Source organism: Nerophis ophidion, linkage group LG13 (genome assembly GCF_033978795.1).
Source record: "Nerophis ophidion isolate RoL-2023_Sa linkage group LG13, RoL_Noph_v1.0, whole genome shotgun sequence".
NCBI lineage: Eukaryota > Metazoa > Chordata > Actinopteri > Syngnathiformes > Syngnathidae > Nerophis > Nerophis ophidion.
In genome coordinates, this window is record NC_084623.1 from 9,990,036 (window position 1) to 10,010,968 (window position 20,933).

General features: G+C 42.8%; 1 long non-coding RNA gene across 1 annotated transcript in view; it reads right to left on the reverse strand.

The window, feature by feature from the left end:
• Window positions 1-11,679: 11,679 nt before the first annotated feature.
• LOC133564899 (uncharacterized) overlaps window positions 11,680-20,933 on the reverse strand; it is a 42,831-nt gene continuing 33,577 nt past the window's right edge. Inside the window, exons 2-4 of the long non-coding RNA XR_009809366.1 lie at window positions 18,470-18,532; window positions 17,079-17,493; window positions 11,680-11,776 (exon numbers count right to left, since the gene is read on the reverse strand). This is a non-coding gene — a long non-coding RNA (uncharacterized LOC133564899). The remainder of the gene's footprint in view (window positions 11,777-17,078; window positions 17,494-18,469; window positions 18,533-20,933) is intronic.

Below are 20,933 nucleotides of genomic sequence, written 5' to 3' on the forward strand. Positions count from 1 at the left end.
GTGAGGCACATGCACTAACGACATGCACTATTCAAATAACCGTGGTTATGCGAATAGTGCACCCCCCCCCCCCCCAAAATTGTCACGTTTCATGTGTCAGGTAAACAGAGATGACCGGGACCATATTTATTAAGGGTGTTAAATCCCAGAGCCCTGGAATTGAACCCTGGACCTTCTTATTGTGAGGCACATGCACTAACGACATGCACTATTCAAATAACCGTGGTTATGCGAATAGTGCACCCCCCCCCCAAAATTGTCACGTTTCATGTGTCAGGTAAACAGAGATGACTGGGACCATATTTATTAAGGGTGTCAAAAATGTTTTTGTCACGACGCGGATTCGAACCCGAGATTCTCCCACAGCATGATCCCACACTCTGTTTGGCAGCATGCTAGGACATGCCCATGCTTCGCCGCAGCTGTCGACTGTCAGCAATCATTGCACCTGGCAGCAATCAGGAAGACAGCTTAAGAACCCGTCACTCCTTGGAATCCGCGCCGGAACGTCGTTAACTCTTGTAGTAAGCATTACGTTACTGGCTTCCCTCTCGTTGTCTTCGCCTCCTTTTGTCTTGTACCTTTTTGGCTCGTTGTCCCTTGTCCTCCTTGCAGTTGCCTCCCTCGATCCTCGATCACTCGCCTGGACTCGAACCTTGTTGCTTGCCGCCTGCCCTCGACCTCCTGCCAGTCCCCGGATCTCCCTTGTGCCTACCCCTCCTTGACCAGACGAAAGGTTTCATTCATCCCGCATTATCCTCCTGTATCATTCACATTGTAAACTTTACACTTAATCCTCCAACCAACACTTTGAGTAGCATACACATCCCACACAATCATCAAAGGTTACAATAAACCTGGTAAGCTTAAGTCTTTCATGGGGTCGTCTCCTTCCAGTCCTCACGTACATAACAGTTTCCTAATTAATAACGATTTTTATCTGTAACCATTCTTCATCCATTCAAAAAATAAATACAATTTTTTTTTTTGATAGAATAAAATAAATATATATATTTTTTACAATCTGTTCTGTCCAGCCTCTCAGGCAACTCATATTGTTGATGTAGCTCAGTGGTGTCAAACGTACGGGCCGAGGGCGGGGTCAGGCACGCAAACATGTTTTATCCGGCCCGCGGGATGAGTTTGCTCAGCGTAAAAATTAAGCTGAAGTTTTTGAATGAAAGAAACCGCTGTTCTAAATGTGTCCACTAGATGTCGCAATAGCAATTCTCTGTATCTTTGGAGACGATGCTACATATGTACAAAAGAAACCACATGATGCGAGCGCATCTGTCGAGGAAAATTATCAAGCTACATATATAACTGTGGAGGGGGGCGTGGCCTGCTTCTTTTTGGATTTACTATCAGGTTTTTAATAGTGTTTTAAGACAGGGGTTTCTCTTTCTTAGACAGTGCATGTGAAAAAAAAAATAGAGAACCTTTTGTGTATATTGTTAGAATAATTCTATCAAATTTATCACAAAAACCTTGTGTTGAAATCAGTTCCCAGCGAGAAGACCAAAAGCTGTCATTGAGTAAGGCTCGTAAAACTCCACTGTGTAGGCGGGGAAGCAAGATGAAGGCGTTCCTGTTTCTTTCATGTTTTATAATCAAACAGAAAGATATTGTCTGACCCAAGGACTATAAAAGAAAAGAGGAAGCAGGACCAGAGTCCCCTCCAGGCGACTTCCTTTTTCCACTGTTTTACAAACCTCTTTTTGAACTCGTTTACGACCTTTTCTGTGAAGTGTTGACGACCTTTTATTTTGAACTGTTCTGTGACCAAAGGCAACGCTGTTTACGACCCACTTCCCTTTGGAAGCAGCTGTGGACATGTGGTCAGAGAAAATCCAAATAAAAGAAGGAGGCATACCGTATTTCCTTGAATTTCCGCCGGGTATATAGTATGCGCCTGACTAGAATTACTGCCGGGTCAAGCTCGTTTCGCAAAATAATTAGCCCATGCTTAGCATTACAGCCGGCTCAGGATTAACGCCGGGTCAAACTAATTTCGCAAAATATTATTTTTATTAGCGCATGTCTAGAATTTCCGCCGGGTCAAACTCGTTTTGCAAAATAATTAGCATATGCCTAGAACTTCACACTTCACCTGTCATCACTTTCAAAATCGAGGAGGCGGATTTCAGTCATTTGAAATCGCATAAAGGGAAGAAGATTAAGAGCTAATCAGTAGGATTTAAGGTCCAAGCTATTGAATATGCTAAAAAGAACAGTAAGCAGCTATGTTTTATTAATATACCATAGCTGCGTGTGTCAAATGTGAGGCATTAAATGACTCCCGCCTCCTGGTGGTAGAGGGCGCTAGTGATCCTTCTTGCGACTACTCGGCTGCAGAAGTGACAGCAAGAGTGAGCAGCGATCGTTTATTTTTTCCTCTCGCTTGCACTTTTAACATGGAGGATTACATATCTAAAATAAAACAGTTTTCTAAACTGGACTTTCAATCGAAGCAGGAGGTAATAAAGGAAGATCTCCATCGAAACAGAGAGACTTTTAAAACTGAAGAAAGATAAGGAAGACTTCCATAAACAAGTTATTGATGCTTTAGATCAGAAGGAGCTGTGCATGGACTTCATTTATAAGTGAAGGTGAGACCATCATTTTTTTTATTAAAAATTTTTTTCAAGATGGTCTCCTTACATCACACTCAGATTTATAAGCGCAGGCCTAAATCTACCGCATGCCCTTAGTAAGCGCCGGAGTGACAAGAGGTTTTAAAATAATTAGCGCATACTTGCCTTTACCGCATGCCTTTGGCAAACGCCGGAGTGAGAAGAGGGTTCAAATTAATTAGCGCCCTGGCGACAATTCAAGTAAATACGGTACAATCTTTCGCCAGAGCGTGCTGGAGATTGTACAAGGGTGCAGTGTCCAGGCGACTCTCCTCAATATTGAGCCAAATTTAATTTTGTCTCTGTTTGATTCTTTGCTTCTTGTCTTGTTTAATAGATGTCATCAGTGTTTGAACCTGGCATATGTACAGCAGTATTTTTAACACCGCTAACATTACCTTTTGCGCAGACTGTAAAAACTTAATTTAGGGAACTTTAAACACTTTTAATTAAACATTTTTCAAAGAAAGAACGGTTCATTTAAATATAATCCTGTCATTTGCAAGTTATCTGAATGTAATAAAGACAACGTGGCAAACACCTTTAAAGGAGCAGATCAATCAATCAATGTTTACTTATATAGCCCTAAATCACTAGTGTCTCAAAGGACTGCACAGACCACCACGACATCCTCGGTAGGCCCACATAAGGGCAAGGAAAACTCACACCCAGTGGGACGTCGGTGACAATGATGATTATGAGAACCTTGGAGAGGAGGAAAGCAATGGATGTCGAGCGGGTCTAACATGATACTGTGAAAGTTCAATCCATAATGGATCCAACACAGTCGCGAGAGTCCAGTCCAAAGCGGATCCAACACAGCAGCGAGTGTCCCGTTCACAGCGGAGCCAGCAGGAAACCATCCCAAGCGGAGGCGGATCAGCAGCGCAGAGATGTCCCCAGCCGATACACAGGCAAGCAGTACATGGCCACTGGATCGGACCGGACCCCCTCCACAAGGGAGAGTGGGACATAGGAGAAAAAGAAAAGAAACGGCAGATCAACTGGTCTAAAAAGGGAGTCTATTTAAAGGCTAGAGTATACAAATGAGTTTTAAGGTGAGACTTAAATGCTTCTACTGAGGTGTCATCTCGAACTGTTACCGGGAGGGCATTCCAGAGTACTGGAGCCCGAACGGAAAACGCTCTATAGCCCGCAGACTTTTTTTGGCCTTTGGGAATCACTAATAAGCCGGAGTCCTTTGAACGCAGATTTCTTGCCGGGACATATGGTACAATACAATCGGCAAGATAGGATGCAGAAACTTCCAACAGCGTGAATCCAAGCAAAGATGTTTTTTTTTTTTTTGGTTTCCGTCTCTGTTTCGCACCTCTCGCTAATGGCTCAATTAACACGCTGTCATAATAGAACATGTGGAAAAGTCCACATGACTCCGAGAGGGAAACTGAAGCGAAGGGAAATAATTGATACTATTCACAGAGTGGTACTTTGAAAAACTAATTACGTGTGTATAACGAGCTCGGAATTTATCTGACAGCTCCTGAAAGCTGATAGATTTAGGACCGCGGGTGTGCTCGCGAGTGCGCGTGCCTTCATTTCATGCATGGAACTGTGACACCTGATGCCGTCATGAGAAATGCATACCTTTCTGTGTTAGTTGGCGGAAAACCCATTGCACCAAAACTGGAGCTTCACTCTAAGTCTTTAACTATCGAAAGTATTTCAATGGTCGAAATTTTCGCTTTTGCATGTTATAGGAGTTATTAGGGTAATCTACGTCACAGCAGCTGAGACCAGGAACAAAGCAAAGTGGGTGGGGTTTGTTTTCAGGGCAGCCAGCCAGAAACGTGTGTGTCAGAAACAGACACGGAAGCAGATTTTTACATGATAATACATCATATCATAGGTGTTATTACAATTTGCATTCATATTTTGCTGTTCGTTACATTGTGCTTGATTGTAAAAGATGTTTATCAAGGAGCTGGTCTGAGAATTAAAAGAGGAGTGATGTTCATATGTTGTTAATATTCAGTGTTTTACTGTTCATAGTAGTGTTGTCACTTCAGAAAACCACTGTCCCTAAATACACTTCGTCGCTACATCTGTAAGTGCAAGTTTTAATGCTCTACTATGCAAAGCGAAAGCCATTTATCAACAACATCCAGAAACGCCGCCGGCTTCTCTGGGCCCGGGATCATCTGAGATGGACTGATGCAAAGTGGAAAAGTGTTCTGTGGTCTGACGAGTCCACATTTCAAATTCTTTTTGGAAATATTCGACATTGTGTCATCCGGACCAAAGGGGAAGTGAACCATCCAAGACCAGTGGTCCCCAACCACCGGGTACTGGGCCGCAAAGTAATTTTTTATTATTGATTTTAATTTTTTATTAAATCAACATAAAAAACACAAGATACACTTACAATTAGTGCACCAAACCAAAAAAACTCCCTTTTTCATGACAAAAAAAAAAAAAAAGAATCTTCTTTAACATGTTCTATCACCCCAAAAGGGACAAACAGTAGGAAATGGATGGATGGAACATCTTCTATCTACACTCCTGTAAAATGTAATAATCACTTATTATTCTCTTCTTGGATACTGTACATTAGTTTTGGTTGACACCACAAATTTAGGTATCGATATGATGCCAAGTAGTTACAGGATCATACATTGGTCGTATTCAAAGTCCTCATGTGTCCAGGGACATATTTCCTGAGTTTATAAACACAATATGAATTTAAAAGAAATATTTTGTAATGATTAAAAAAAAATTGTAGTAGTGTCGACTAGATACGCTATTGTACTTGCTATCATTACAGTGGATGTCAGGTGTAGATCCACAATTGCCGTTTGTTTATATTGTAGGGTCACAGAGGAGTTGGTGCTGCAGGGAATTCTGGGAATTTGTTCTGTAGTTTTGATGTTGTGGTGCAAATATTCTCCCAAAATGTGTTTGACATTGTTGTTTGGAGTGTTTTCACTATATGGCACATATTTATGACAGTGGTGGCGTTGTTCATACGGCCACCCTTAGTGTGACATGTATGGCTGTTGAGTAAGTATGCCCTGCATTCACATGTGATTACTGTGTTTAAAGTCTTGGTTTAACTCTTATCTTACTGACAGGGTGCAGTGCGTCTCCCATAACAGTATGACCTCGGACTATGTTAAGGTAACGTGTGGAGTTCCCCAGGGTTCGGTCCTTGGCCCTGCACTCTTCAGCATCTACATGCTACCGCTGGGTGACGTCATACGCAAATACGGTATTAGCTTTCACTGTTGTGCTGATGACACCCAACTCTACATGCCCCTAAAGCTGACCAACACGCCGGACTGTAGTCAGTTGGAAGCGTGTCTTAATGAAATTAAACAATGCTAATTTTTTGCAACTTAACGCCAAAAAAACGGAAATGCTGATTATCGGTCCTGCTAGACACCGACCTCTATTTAATAATACAACTCTAACATTTGACAACCAAATAATAAAACAAGGTGACTCGGTAAAAAATCTGGGTATTATCTTCGACCCAACTCTCTCCTTTGAGTCACACATTAAAAGCGTTACTAAAGCGGCCTTCTTTCATCTCCGTAATATCGCTAAAATTCGCTACATTTTGTCCACTAAAGACGCCGAGATCATTATCCATGCGTTTGTTACGTCTCGCCTCGATTACTGTTATGTATTATTTTCGGGTCTCCCCATGTCTAGCATTAAAAGATTACAGTTGGTACAAAATGCGGCTGCTAGACTTTTGACAAGAACAAGAAAGTTTGATCACATTACGCCTGTACTGGCTCACCTGCACTGGCTTCCTGTGCACTTAAGATGTGACTTTAAGGTTTTACTACTTACGTATAAAATACTACACGGTCTAGCTCCATCCTATCTTGCCGATTGTATTGTACCATATGTCCCGGCAAGAAATCTGCGTTCAAAAGACTCCGGCTTATTAGTGATTCCTAAAGCCCAAAAAAAGTCTGCGGGCTATAGAGCGTTTTCCGTTCGGGCTCCAGTACTCTGGAATGCCCTCCCAGTAACAGTCCGAGATCCTACCTCAGTAAAAGTATTTAAGTCTCACCTTAAAACTCATCTGTATACTCTAGCCTTTAAATAGACCTCCTTTTTAGACTGTTGATCTGCCGCTTCTTTTCTTTTTCTCCTATGTCCCCCCCTCCCTTGTAGAGGGGGTCCGGTCCGATGACCATGAATGAAGTACTGGCTGTCCAGAGTCGAAACTCAGGATGGACCGCTCGTCGGGACCTAGGATGGACCGCTCGCCTGTGTATCGGTTGGGGACATCTCTACGCTGCTGATCCGCCTCCGCTTGAGATGGTTTCCAGTGGACGGGACTCTCGCTGCTGTCTTGGATCCGCTTTGAACTGAACTCTCGCGGCTGTGTTGGAGCCACTATGGATTGAACTTTCACAGTATCATGTTAGACCCGCTCGACATCCATTGCTTTCGGTCCCCTAGAGGGGGGGCGGGGGTTGCCCACATTTGAGGTCCTCTCCAAGGTTTCTCATAGTCAGCATTGTCACTGGCGTCCCACTGCGTGTGAATTCTCCCTGCCCACTGGGTGTGAGTTTTCCTTGCCCTTATGTGGGTTCTTCCGAGGATGTCGTAGTCGTAATGGTTTGTACAGTCCTTTGAGACATTTGTGATTTAGGGCTATATAATACTAATACTCATACTTGTCAACCCTCCCGATTTTCCCGGGAGACTCCCGAAGTTCCGTGTCCCTCCCGAATTTCTCCCGATTTCCACCTGGACAATAATATTGGGGGCAGGCCGTAAAAGCACTGCCTTTGGCGTTCCCTACATGTCGCCACGTCCGCTTTTCCTCCATACAAACAGCGTACCGGTCCACTCACATAATAAATGCAGCTCATACACGCACACAAGTGTATGCATAGCATACTTGGTCAACAGCCATACAGGTCACACTGAGGGTGGCCGTATAAACAACTTTAACACTGTTACAAATATACGCCACACTGTGAACCCACAGCAAACGAAAATGACAAACACATTTCGGGAGAACATCCGCACCGTAACACAACATAAACACAACCAAACAAATACCCAGAACCCCTTGCATCACTAACTCTTCAGGGACGCTACAATATACACCCCCGCTACCACCAAACCCCGCCCCAACTCAAACCCACCGCCGAAAAGAGGGCATTCAATTTGAATTTTTATTTTATTTGATTTGCCATTGATATTTTTTAATTATTATTATTCAAAACTCGATTTTGCATGTCACTATTAAGTTATATAAGCCTTGCTTGGTCAATATTCAATGCAAAACTTGATTTGGGTCCCTATTAAAGGATTCATTTGTTCAACCTCGGCCCGCGGCTTCGTTCAGTTTTAAATTTTGGCCCACTCTGTATTTGAGTTTGACACCCCTGATGTAGAGCTATCACGCACCCTATAGGGTTGATACTTGAAATAATCGTACTTGATTTGCCCAGGATTAATGATACTGAAGTAGTTACAGAACTTGCTGGCTGCGGACAGACATTACCTGCCAGGATAACTGATCAATAGTATCACGGTACTATATTAATACTGGTATACCGTACAACCCTAGTTCATAGTTAATTTATTTTAATGTACATTTTTGGGTAGAGCACACCTTGGGACACGCCCACGGCCGTTCATCTCCGCACGCAAGGAAGGATGGAGCGATCTAACACAATTTCCCAACTCATACGGAAACGGGGTTCGTACATTTCGGACAACAACCGGCTTCTAAAACACAGACCACCGCCGTTTGGATGCACAGTCAATAATCATTTCGGGTCGCTTTCTTTTGTGAAACGTGTTGACGCCAGCAAAACTTCCAAATGTCAACGCCAATCAATTCAGTCGGTTATATTTCCTTTTTCGGTGGAGTAAAATTTCAATGTGAGCTGATGAGCAGAGCGATGGATTGAGAAGCAGGGTGACGCTGAAATGAAATAAGTGCAATTGCAGACCAGGAGAGCGGCCGAGTTCAGGCCCTCAATCCCCGTCCTCTCCCTTTTACATGAGAATGACATTTTCAATGCATGAGGCAATTTAATCGCTTTCTTTTCTTTGAAAATGCCTGTAAATGAGGGTCTGGGAAATTAAGAAGATGTACCAGCCGTTAGTCAATCTGCTGATCTTCCCCCCCTTAGGTCCACCCCTTCTCACTGTAATACAAAATATGGGACATTATCAATGCATGAAATCATTTCATCTTCCTCGCGTCACTCCCTTTTTCCTCCCATGAAAACCTCGATAAATGAACCTTTCTGAAATCTCGAAGGAGATTATTCTTCTTTTCTCGAAGGTCAGTCGCTCTTCTCCACTTTCTCCATTTGTCAGAGGTCAGACTTGTTACGTTTCGCTTTCTAAAAATGGGAAATTACATTCTGTCGGCCAAGCGTGGCCTATTACCTTATGTAAATCCATGGAAATCTGCAATTAATGAAAAATGTACCCGCACATTATTCCTATACACCAATTATTTTGACTCGGGGGGCCAAATTTAGAGAAAAAAAATGTGTCTGGGGGCCGGTACATCTATTTTTAGGAAAACTAATATAAAACCTCACAATAAAATCTGATTGAATGCTAAAAATTTTATGACAGACCGCCTTAAAAACGTAATGGAATTGTATTGTTTTCTATGAACGATAAAGCCCTGAATATTGAGAACATACAAACCCTGTTTCCATATGAGTTGGGAAATTGTGTTAGATGTAAATATAAACGGAATACAATGATTGGCAAATCATTTTCAACCCATATTCAGTTGAATATGCTACAAAAACAACATATTTGATGTTCAAACTGATAAACCTTTTTTTATTTTTGCAAATAATCATTAACTTTAGCATTTGATGACAGCAACACGTGACATAAAAGTTGGGAAAGGTGGCAATATATACTGATAAAGTTTGGGAATGCTCATCAAACACTTATTTGGAACATCCCACAGGTGTGCAGGCTAATTGGGAACAGCTGGGTGCCATGATTGGGTATAAAAACAGCTTCCCCAAAAATGCTCAGTCTTTCACAAGAAAGGATGGGGCGAGGTACACCCCTTTGTCCACAACTGTGTGAGCAAATAGTCAAACAGTTTAAGAACAACGTTTCTCAAAGTGCAATTGCAAGAAATTGAGGGATTTCAACATCTACGGTCCATAATATCATCAAAAAGTTCACAGAATCTGGAGAAATCACTCCACGTAAGCGGCATGGCCGGAAACCAACATTGAATGACCGTGACCTTTGATCCCTCAGACGACTCTGTATCAAAAACCGACATCAATCTCTAAAGGATATCACCACATGGACTCAGGAACACTTCAGAACACTTCACACTTACATTTGTAAGTGCAAGTTAAAGCTCTACTATGCAAAACGAAATCCTTTTATCAACAACATCCAGAAACGCCGCCGGCTTCTCTGGGCCCGAGATCATCTAAGATGGACATCTTGCTGTGCATGAATGCACAAAGTTGAGCTTTGTTGATGTTATTGACATGTAGAGTGCTAATCAGTGCATGACTGCAAGCTAATCAATGCTAATATGCTATACAGGCTAGCTGTATGTACATCATGCCTCGTTTATAGGTATATTTGAGTTCATTTAAATTTAAATTCATACATTTATAAAAATACAATTTCATTTATATATTTTTAATTTATATCTGCATAACACATTCTGTATGTAATAGTGGCTGCATTTCTGATAGTTGTTTGAGTGCCATTTTGTTCCAGACCACAGCAAACATTACCCAGCTTGCAAAGATTGTAATAAATCCATCAGAAGAAGACAGCCACCCTTTAAGAAACTTCCGTTTTACTAATGTTTTCCAATGTTGTAAAAATATGTGGAATAGGTATAAAATTTCAACATTTTTGTCAACGAAGATTTGCGTCAGCCTACGATACATACTCATTTTGATAGTAGGCTAATGAATCTAATATAGCCACTTGCACCATGTGTCGCCTTCATTATAAGACTTGTAAAAGGTTTTTTGTATTTATGGTCCAGGATGAATGAACGGTGTCTGATTTGGACTTTTTGGGTCCAAATCAGACACCATGATGACCCCCATTTTAGAAATCATCCTCACAATGTTAATATTTGTATAGTGGAAAACACTTTTTGGGTCCAAATCAGACACCATGATGACCCCCATTTTAGAAATCATCCTCACACTGTTAATATTTGTATAGTGGAAAACACTTTTTGGGTCCAAATCAGACACCATGATGACCCCCATTTTAGAAATCATCCTCACAATGTTAATATTTGTATAGTGGAAAACTAGCAACCACATCACTGGAAAAACATGAGAGTCGGGATCAACTATAACCAGCAAGGGAAAGGAACCTAGGAAAAATAAATCTTATATGCTGTGATGGTTAAGAAATTGAGATTTGAGAAGAACCCAGAGCAGCTTAAGCAACCAGGCAAAGAAAAGACAAGCTTAGAGCAGGCTGACTACGACCGACTGCTGTCTGAATGAAATCAAGGGTTTTTTTTTTTTAGAGCATGAGATGCCGCGGAAAAGCCCCCTTTTGTTATGTTAAACATATCATCTTCTTGGCCCGCTTTATTCATCTTAACATTATCATTGTGAAGAATAGCTGAGATTGACACAGACTCTTTCTTTGGATTAATCCCAAAGCAGTTCAAAGAAATCTTTGGCGAATGCAATGTGTTGGTAGCCCTAAGCCGGTAATAATATAACAGTGATATAGCACGCTGTATGGATTTCTGAGTACCGACCTACTGTAAGTCCGCAAACTCATGAGCTGGGTAAGTTAAGTCAGCTGTTACAAAAGACCGTGAATTGTGTGCATCTTGTATGCAAATTGTTTATTACTTTTGAAGTTTACCACATTTGCTTTGGTCTGATACGGTAAAATTCCAATCACAAGGCTCTGTTTGAATTAGTAAACATGTGAAAAATACGATTTTTGACATCCAAATCAAGGTTATTTTGGTATACTAGAGTTCACCTTTTTTGTTGTGAAAAGACACATTTTCAAGGAACTACAACATTTATTTACTCCTATCTGAGCTGCCACCTTACCGTGGTAGAGGAGTTTGCGTGCCCCAATGATCCAAGGATGTATGTTGTCCGGGGGCTTTCGTGCCCCCTGGTAGGGTCAACCAAGACAAACAGGTCCTAGGTGAGGGATCAGAAAAAAGAGCAGTTTACTAAAGTTTCACTCACTTAAAAAATCCGTTATATACAGTGGGGCAAAAAAGTATTTAGTCAGCCACCGATTATGCAAGTTCTCCCACTTAAAATGATGACAGAGGTCTGTGATTTTGATCATAGGTACACTTAAATTGTGAGAGACCATCAATCAATCAATCAATGTTTATTTATATAGCCCCAAATCACAAATGTCTCAAAGGACTGCACAAATCATCACGACTACAACATCCTCGGAAGAACCCACAAAAGGGCAAGGAAAACTCACACCCAGTGGGCAGGGAGAATTCACATCCAGTGGGACGCCAGTGACAATGCTGACTATGAGAAACCTTGGAGAGGACCTCAGAAGTGGGCAACACACCCCCTCTAGGGGACCGAAAGCAATGGATGTCGAGCGGGTCTAACATGATACTGTGAAAGTTCAATCCATAGTGGCTCCAACACAGCCGCGAGAGTTCAGTTCAAGCGGATCCAAGACAGCAGCGAGAGTCCCGTCCACAGGAAACCATCTCAAGCGGAGGCGGATCAGCAGCGTAGAGATGTCCCCAACCGATACAGGCGAGCGGTCCATCCCGGGTCCCGACGAGCGGTCCATCCTGGGTCTCGACTCTGGACAGCCAGTACTTCATCCATGGTCATCGGACCGGACCCCCTCCACAAGGGAGGGGGGGACATAGGAGAAAGAAAAGAAGCGGCAGATCAACTGGTCTAAAAAGGAGGTCTATTTAAAGGCTAAAGTATACAGATGACTTTTAAGGTGAGACGGAATGTGAAAAAGAAATCCAGGAATTCACATTGTAAGAATTTTAAAGAATTTATTTGTAAATTATGGTGGAAAAAAAAGTATTTGGTCAACCATTCAAAGCTCTCACTGATGCAGGGGTCGGGAACCTTTTTGGCTGAGAGAGCCATGAAAGCCAAATATTTCACAACGTATTTCCGTAAGAGCCATATAACATTTTTCAACACTAAATATAACTAAATTTGTGCATTTTTAAGTATGACCAAGATTTGTAGAGTATAATAAGTCTCGTGTTCTTTTTAACAACATTGTTATTATAAAAGTTAAGCAATAATACATACAATAATTCTTACCATTAATGCGGCATTTTGAACAGGTGCGAGAATGTTTTATAATTTGAACGTTATTTTTGAAACTGTGATTACCAGCGGAATTATTCATTAATTATCGTGTTAAGCAATGTCAGTTAAGATTTATCTCTAGAGCCATAGGTTCCCTACCCCTGGTTTAAGCATTAGACACCTTTTTACCTGCACCCTGCCTCCCGCTGTTTCCCACATCTACAAAGCAATTAGCTACCGACTGCCACCTACTGATATGGAAGAGTATTACACGGTTACTCGGCATAGCTCGGTTGGTAGAGTGGCCGTGCTAGCAACCTGAGGGTTCCAGGTTCGATTCCTGCTTCCGCCATCCCAGTCACTGCCGTTGTGTCCTTGGGCAAGACACTTTACACACCTGCCCCCAGTGCCACCCACACTGGTTTAAATGTAAATTAGATATTGGGTGTCACTTTGTAAAGCGCTTTGAGTCACTAGAGAAAAGCGCTATATAAATATAATTATCTGAGAGCCATATGTAGTCATCAAAAGAGCCACATCTGGCTCTAGAGCCATAGGTTCCCTACCCCTGCACTGATGGAAGGAGGTTTTGGGGCCACGATACATGGCCCCATTCATTCTTTCCTTAACACGGATCAATGTCCTGTCCCCTCAGCAGAAAAACAGCCCCAAAGCATGATGTTTCCACCCCCATGCTTCACAGTAGGTATGGTGTTCTTGGGATGCAACTCAGTATTCTTCTTCCTCCAAACACGACGAGTTGAGTTTATACCAAAAAGTTCTATTTTGGTTTCATCTGACCACATGACATTCTCCCAATCCTCTGCTGTATCATCCATGTATCCATTTTGGTATAAACTCAACTCGTCTTGTTTGGAGGAAGAAGAATACTGAGTTGCATCCCAAGAACACCACACCTACTGTGAAGCATGGGGGTGGAAACATCATGCTAAGGGGACAGGATGATTGATCCGTGTTAAGGAAAGAATGAATGGGGCCATTTATCATGAGATTTTGAGCCAAAACCTCCTTCCATCAGTGAGAGCTTCGAATGGTTGACCAAATACTTATTTTCCACCATAATTTACAAATAAATTCTTTAAAATTCCTACAATGTGAATTCCTGGATTTTTTTTTCACATTCTGTCTCTCACAGTTGAAGTGTACCTATGATGAAAATTACAGACCTCTGTCATCAAAATTAAGTGGGAGAACTTGCACAATCGGGGGCTGACTAAATACTTTTTTGCCCCACTGTAAGTTACCTATAAAGCAATAGACAAAATCATGCCTTTTTGATTTACGAACCACAGGCTGAATATCAATCAATCAATCAATGTTTACTTATATAGTCCTAAATCACGAGTGTCTCAAAGGGCTGCACAAGCCACAACGACACCCTCGGCTCAGATCCCATATCAGGGCAAGAAACCTCAACCCAATGGGATGACAATGAGAAACCTTGAAGGGGGCCGCAGATGTGCAGACCCCCTTGGGCGACCGGTGCAATGGACCTCGAGTGGATCTGGCATAATATTGTGAGAGTCCAGTCCATAGCGGATCTAACATAATATTGTGAGAGTCCAGTCCATAGTGGATCTAACATAATAGTGTGAGAGTCCAGTCCATAGTGGGGCCAGCAGGAGATCATCTTGAGTGGAGACAGGTCAGCAGAGCAGAGATGTGGTCGACTTTGGACAGATAGCGCCTCACCTGTGGCCACCGAATCTGTTCCCCTGACCCCTCCACAAAGGAGAGAGGGGCAGAGCAGAAAACAGACGGCAGATCAACTGGTCTAAAAGGCTAGAGTATACAAATGAGCTTTAAAAGATGAGACTTCAATGCTTCTACTGAGGTAGCATCTCTAACTGTTACCGGGAGGGCATTCCAGAGTACTGGAGCCCGAATAGAAAACGCTCTATAGCCTGCAGACTTGGTTTGGGCTCTGGGAATCACTAATAAGCCGGAGTTCTTTGAACGCAGATTTCTTACCGGGACATATGGTACAATACAATCAGCAAGATTGGATGGCTGCACAAGCCACAACGACATCCTGGGCTCAGATCCCACGTCAGGGCAAGAAAAAACTCAACCCAATGGGATGACAATGAGAAACGTTGAAGGGGGCCGCAGATGTGGGCGACCAGTGCAATGGACGTCAAGTGGATATAGCATAATATTGTGAGAGTCCAGTTCATAGTGGATCTAACATAATAGTGTTAGAGTCCAGTCCATAGTGGGGCCAGCAGGAGATCATCTTGAGTGGAGACGGGTCAGCAGAGCAGAGACGTTCCCAACTGATGCACAGATGAGTGGTCCACCCTGGGTCCAGACTTTGGACAGCTAGCGCTTCATCTGTGGTCACCGAATCTGTGCCCGCCCTTCTCCACGAAGGAGAGAGGGGCAGAGCAGAAAACAAACGGCAGATCAATTGATCTAAAAGGCTAGAGTATACAAATGAGTTTTAAGATAGGACTTAAAAGGCTTCAACTGAGGTAGCATCTCTAACTGTTACCAGGAGGCCATTCCAGAGTACCAAGAATTGATTAACGTGGACCCCGACCGACTTAAACAAGTTGAAAAACTTATTCGGGTGTTACCATTTAGTGGTCAATTGTACGGAATATGTACTGAACTGTGCAATCTACTAATAAAAGTATCAATCAATGGAGCCCGGATAGAAAACGCTCTATAGCCTGCAGACTTTGTTTGGGCTCTGGGAATCACTAAAAAGCCGGAGTTCTTTGAACGCAGATTTCTTACCGGGACATATGGAACAATACAATCAGCAAGATAGGATGGAGCTAGACCCTTTAGTATTTTATACGTAAGTAGTAATACCTTAAAGTCACATCTTAAATAATAAATATGTGATTTGTTATACGAACATTTCATCCACATGTCCAGAAAAAGGATACTTATATGACCCTTATGGATTCTTGGGGCTCGCGTGAGATGTCTCCAGACCCCGACCTACTCTGTCAATAGGACAAAGGTTGCTGTGATGTTCGAAGATAACTAATTTATATAACATTTGGCTTTTAATCAAAAGTTAATCTATGGTTAATGTTGTATTAACTGCCGTTTTCATGTTTAATCAAGGCATTCCTGGTCTAGGCCAACATCACAATCAGATAAAGTGTGTTTCCTCCCAGGATGAGACACTTTGTCTAAACCCCTTCTGTTCCTCCCCCTATCCATCCATCCATCCATCCATCCATCCATCTTTTTCCGCTTATCCAAGGTCAGGTCGCGGGGGCAGAAGCCTGAGCAGGGAAGCCCAGACTTACCTCTCCTCAGCTAACTTCATCCAGCTCTTCCCAGGGAATCCCAAGGCGTTACCAGACCAGCCGGGAGACAGTCTTTCCAACGTGTCCTGGGTCTTCCCTGTGGCCTCCTACCGATTGGACATACCCTAAACACCTCCCTCGGCAGGCGTTCGGGTGGCATCCTAACCAGATGCCCGAACCACCTCAGATCCGGCTCCTCTCAATGTGGAGGAGCAGCGGCATTAATTTGAGCTCCTTCCAAATGGCAGATATCTAAGGGAGAGCCCCGCCACCCGGCAGAGGGAACTAATTTTGGCCGCTTGTACCCGTGATCTTATCCTTTCGGTCATAACCCAAAGCTCATGACCATAGGTGAGGATGGGAATTTAGATCGACCGGTAAATTTAGAGTTTCAGCTCCTTCTTCACCACAACGGATCGATACAGCGTCCGCATTACTGGAAATGCCGCACCAATCCACCTGTCGATCTCACGATCCACTCTTCCCTTACTCGAAACAAGACTCCGAGGTACTTGAACTCCTCCACTTGGGGCAGGGTCTCCTCCCCCAACCCGGAGATGGCACTCCACCCTTTTACGGGCGAGAACCATGGACTCGGACTTGGAGGTGCTGATTCTCGTCCCAGTCGCTTCCCACTCGGTTTCGAACCGATCCAGTGAGAGTTGAACATCTTGGCCCAAAAGCTACAAAGTTTCAGAAGAGTTCTTTGCCTCTCTGTTTATTGTCTCTCTTTCTCTCTCTCCTTCTTTCTTTCTGTAGCAGCGTTAACTCACTACTTTTTTAATTCAGGTGTTATTTGAGTACTGAAATACTTAAAAAGAGCTTTGTTTTCTCTGGACATTTATTCATTAAATAGGAAAAAAATCCAAAATACCAGTGTGAACGACTCTTACCGTCGTCGTGTGGGTTCCACTGACCATCAAGGAAGGACATCTCTTTTGCAGGTTGGACTCTTGTTTATTTTTCAAAATAGCTGTCTCTTGTCGGGTTGCTTTTCAGCTCCTCCTCTGCTGCTCGCTCTCTGGTCGCTTTCGTCGTCGCCGTCTTGCTCTCTCTCTCGCTCCTCGGTCGCTGCTGCCGGCTCTCCTACTCCTTCCGCCTCGTTCTTTCCTCCTTCTCCTCTTTTATACAGAGTGAGGAGAAATGTTAATTGTGACCCGGTGCGCGATCCACGCACCTGCATTTGACTGCGGCGTCGCTCCCGGCACGCCTCGCCTCTCCGCTCGGCCGCATTCTCCACCTCCTCGCCGCCATCTTGGGCCGGGCTCCAGCGTACCCTGCCCCGCTGCTCGTTCGCCGGCTCCGCCTCTCCACAACCAGAAAAATACATAAGTTGCAAAGATTTTGATAACGTTCCCTTCCTGAAGGTGGCTCAAAATATTGGAGTTTTTTGCAATGTTAAGATGTTATGAAGTGCAATCATCAATCACTCCAAGTCTGAATAATAGGTATGTGTTATTGTTTTTGGGCTGAAAAGCAAATAGGACCAAAATACCAAAAGAAAGGGTTAAAGTAAGCAATAAGAAAAATATATTGATTATATGCTGCATGATTGTGGGATAAGTGGAATCATTTTCTGTTTTGATACTTTCTGTATCAAGATATTCGACTTCATAAAACCTCAGTATGCTTGGATAAAAAGCCACAGATTTATTTATTAGGAACAATATTTTCATAGCCCTCCCTCATATAAAATTCAATTTCTTTGTTCGCTTTGATGAAATAGAAGCCAGGGTGAGATATTACTGTATGCCTTGGAAAAATGAATTATAGATGATTGGCCAGAGACGATAGTGCCCCAGAATCCACTCAGAATCGCATCCCTCGCCAGACTGGCTTTTGTCACGAAATGCCTGTCATGTTTTCTTTTTGTTTGCTTTGTGCACGTGTGTGTGTGTGTGTGTGTGTGTGTGTGTGTGTGTGTGTGTGTATGTGTGTACGCGATGGGGGTTTGGTGAACATTTTAGCCTGTAATGGAGGGTATGATATTGGAAGAATACATCACAGCGCTCGGATTGAAATCCCAGTAAGCCCAGGTTTGAACGGGTCATAGGGCACTACGGGGCGAAAAGAAAGAAGGGGGGGGAGAAAAAAAATGGAAAGACGCGGGAGGAGGAGAAAATTGTGTGTAAAAGATGGATTTGCGTGGTATTATACAGTAGCCTATGGAGAAAATAGAAAGTCCATTTTGTTTGGCATTCAAGTGAGAGCACTGGCTGAGTTTAGGCAAAGGCACCGACACACACACACACACACACACACACACACACACACACACACTGACCTTTTCAAAGCTTTACACATTTTCTCCATCGCCTTTCCATTCATTAGCCTAGGGTCATTTTTCCTGAAATGAAATGTACACATGCATTGATGAATACAAACAACATATTAAGAGAGAAAAAAAGCCTTTTATTTAAATGCCTACCGAAATACGATTTTCTTATTTAAACGGGGATAGCAGGTCCATTCTATGTGTCATACTTGATCATTTCGCGATATTGCCATATTTTTGCTGAAAGGATTTAGTAGAGAACATCGACGATAAAGTTCGCAACATTTGGTCGCTAATAAAAAAGCCTTGCCTGTACCGGAAGTAGCAGACGATGTGGGCGTGACGTCACGGGTTGTGGAGTGCCTCACATCTGAACATTGTTTACAATCATGGCCACCGGCAGCGAGAGCGATTCGGATCGAGAAAGCCACGATTTCCCCATTGATTTGAGCGAGGATGATAGATTCGTGGATGAGGAAAGTGAGAGTGAAGGACTAGAAAAAAAAAAAAAGACTACACACTGGGAGCGATTCAGACGTTATTAGACAAATTTACTAGGATAATTCTGAAAAATCCCTTATCTGCTTATTTTGTCACTAATGTTTTCGTGAGATTATATGGTCGTACCTGTACAACCTGAAGGTCGGCACCGCGGCGGTACAGCTCGGTTGGTAGAGCGGCCGTGCCAGCAACTTGGGGGTTGCAGGTTCAATCCCCGATTCCACCATCCTAGACCCTGCCGTTGTGTCCTTGGGCAAGACACTTTACCCACCTGCTCCCAGTGCCACCCACACTGGTTTGAATGTAAAAATTAGATATTGGGTTTCCCTATGTAAAGCGCTTTGAGTCACTAGAGAAAAAGCGCTATATAAATATAATTCACTTCACTTCACCTTTCTTCAGCACCAGTTGACAGGTGGTGGCGATGCCCATCTCTTCCCTTCGCAAGGGACCCTCTTCGAAACATGATCTTTCAAAATGATCACTACATAAAACACTGTACTTTATGTGTGTGGTCCAATCCAACCGTGTCCGCTTGACCGCTCTGTTCCATAGTAAAGCTTCACCGTCATCTTTCGGGAATGTAAACAATGAAACACCGGCTGTGTTTGTGTTGCTAAAGGCGGCCGCAATACACCGCTTCCCAACTACAGCTTTCTTCTTTGACGTCTCCATTGCTCATTGAACAAATTGCAAAAGATTCAGCAACACAGAAGTCCAGAATACTGTGGAATTATGCGATGAAAACAGACGACTTATAGCTGGGAACGATGCTGGAATAAAATGTCCTCTACAATGCGTGACGTCACAAACACGCGTCATCATACCGCGACGTTTCAGCAGGATATTTCGGCGCCAAATTTAAAATTACAATTTTGTAAACTAACCCGGCCGTATTGGCATGTGTTGCAATGTTAAGATTTCATCATTGATATATAAACTATCAGACTGCCTGGTTGGTAGTAGTGAATTATATTTTTATGAAGTGAATTATATTTATATAGCGCTTTTCTCTAGTGACTCAAAGCGCTTTACATAGTGAAACCCAATATCTAAGTTACATTCAAACCAGTGTGGGTGGCACTGGGAGCAGGTGGGTAAAGTGTCTTGCCCAAGGACACAACGGCAGTGACTAGGATGGCGGAAGCGGGAATCGAACCTGCATCCCTCAAGTTGCTGGCACGGCCACTCTACCAACCGAGCTTCACCGTCCCTAGTAGTGGGTTTCAGTAGGCCTTTAAGTTACCCTCTACAAAAAACACCCAAAACTGTCTCAGATTGTAGAAATATGTGGTGATTACTGTATTTTTCCGACCATAAGGCGCACTTAAAATAGTTTTTTTTGTCCTCAAAACTCGGCTGTGTGCCTTATAACTCGAAAATAATTCTGATTTTGCCTACCGACCTCGAAGCAATTTTATTTGGTAAATAGTGTAATGATAAGTGTGACCAGTAGATGGCAGTCAAACATAAGAGATACATGCAGACTGCAATATGATGGCAATATGACTCAAGTAAACAACACAAACATTTGATATGTTCCATTGAAAATATAGAACATTACACACGGCGCTCAAACATCTATCGAACTGGTTTAGTACGACTTTGGTAAGCTATGAAGCCGCACCGCTTGATGGGTTGCTGGAGCCTATCTCAGCTGCATTCGGCCGGTAGGCGGGGTACACCCTGGACAAGTCGCCAGCTCAGGTGCTTCAACATACCAGTATTATTTTGGTGTGTATAAGTTAAGACATAAAGTTTGTACATTTCGAATACAATTTCACCATCCACACACCCCACTCACCCTGAAAGTAAGCTAACAGTTAAAGTTGCTTAGTTTTTGAGAACCTTAGCCTGTTAATGTTTTATACTAGCTTGATTTTTGTGTGCTTACGTTTTATGCTAGCTTTTGCTCATTTTTTTTGTTCAAACATAAAAATCATGGTTTGTTATACTTCGTTTGCTAACAGTT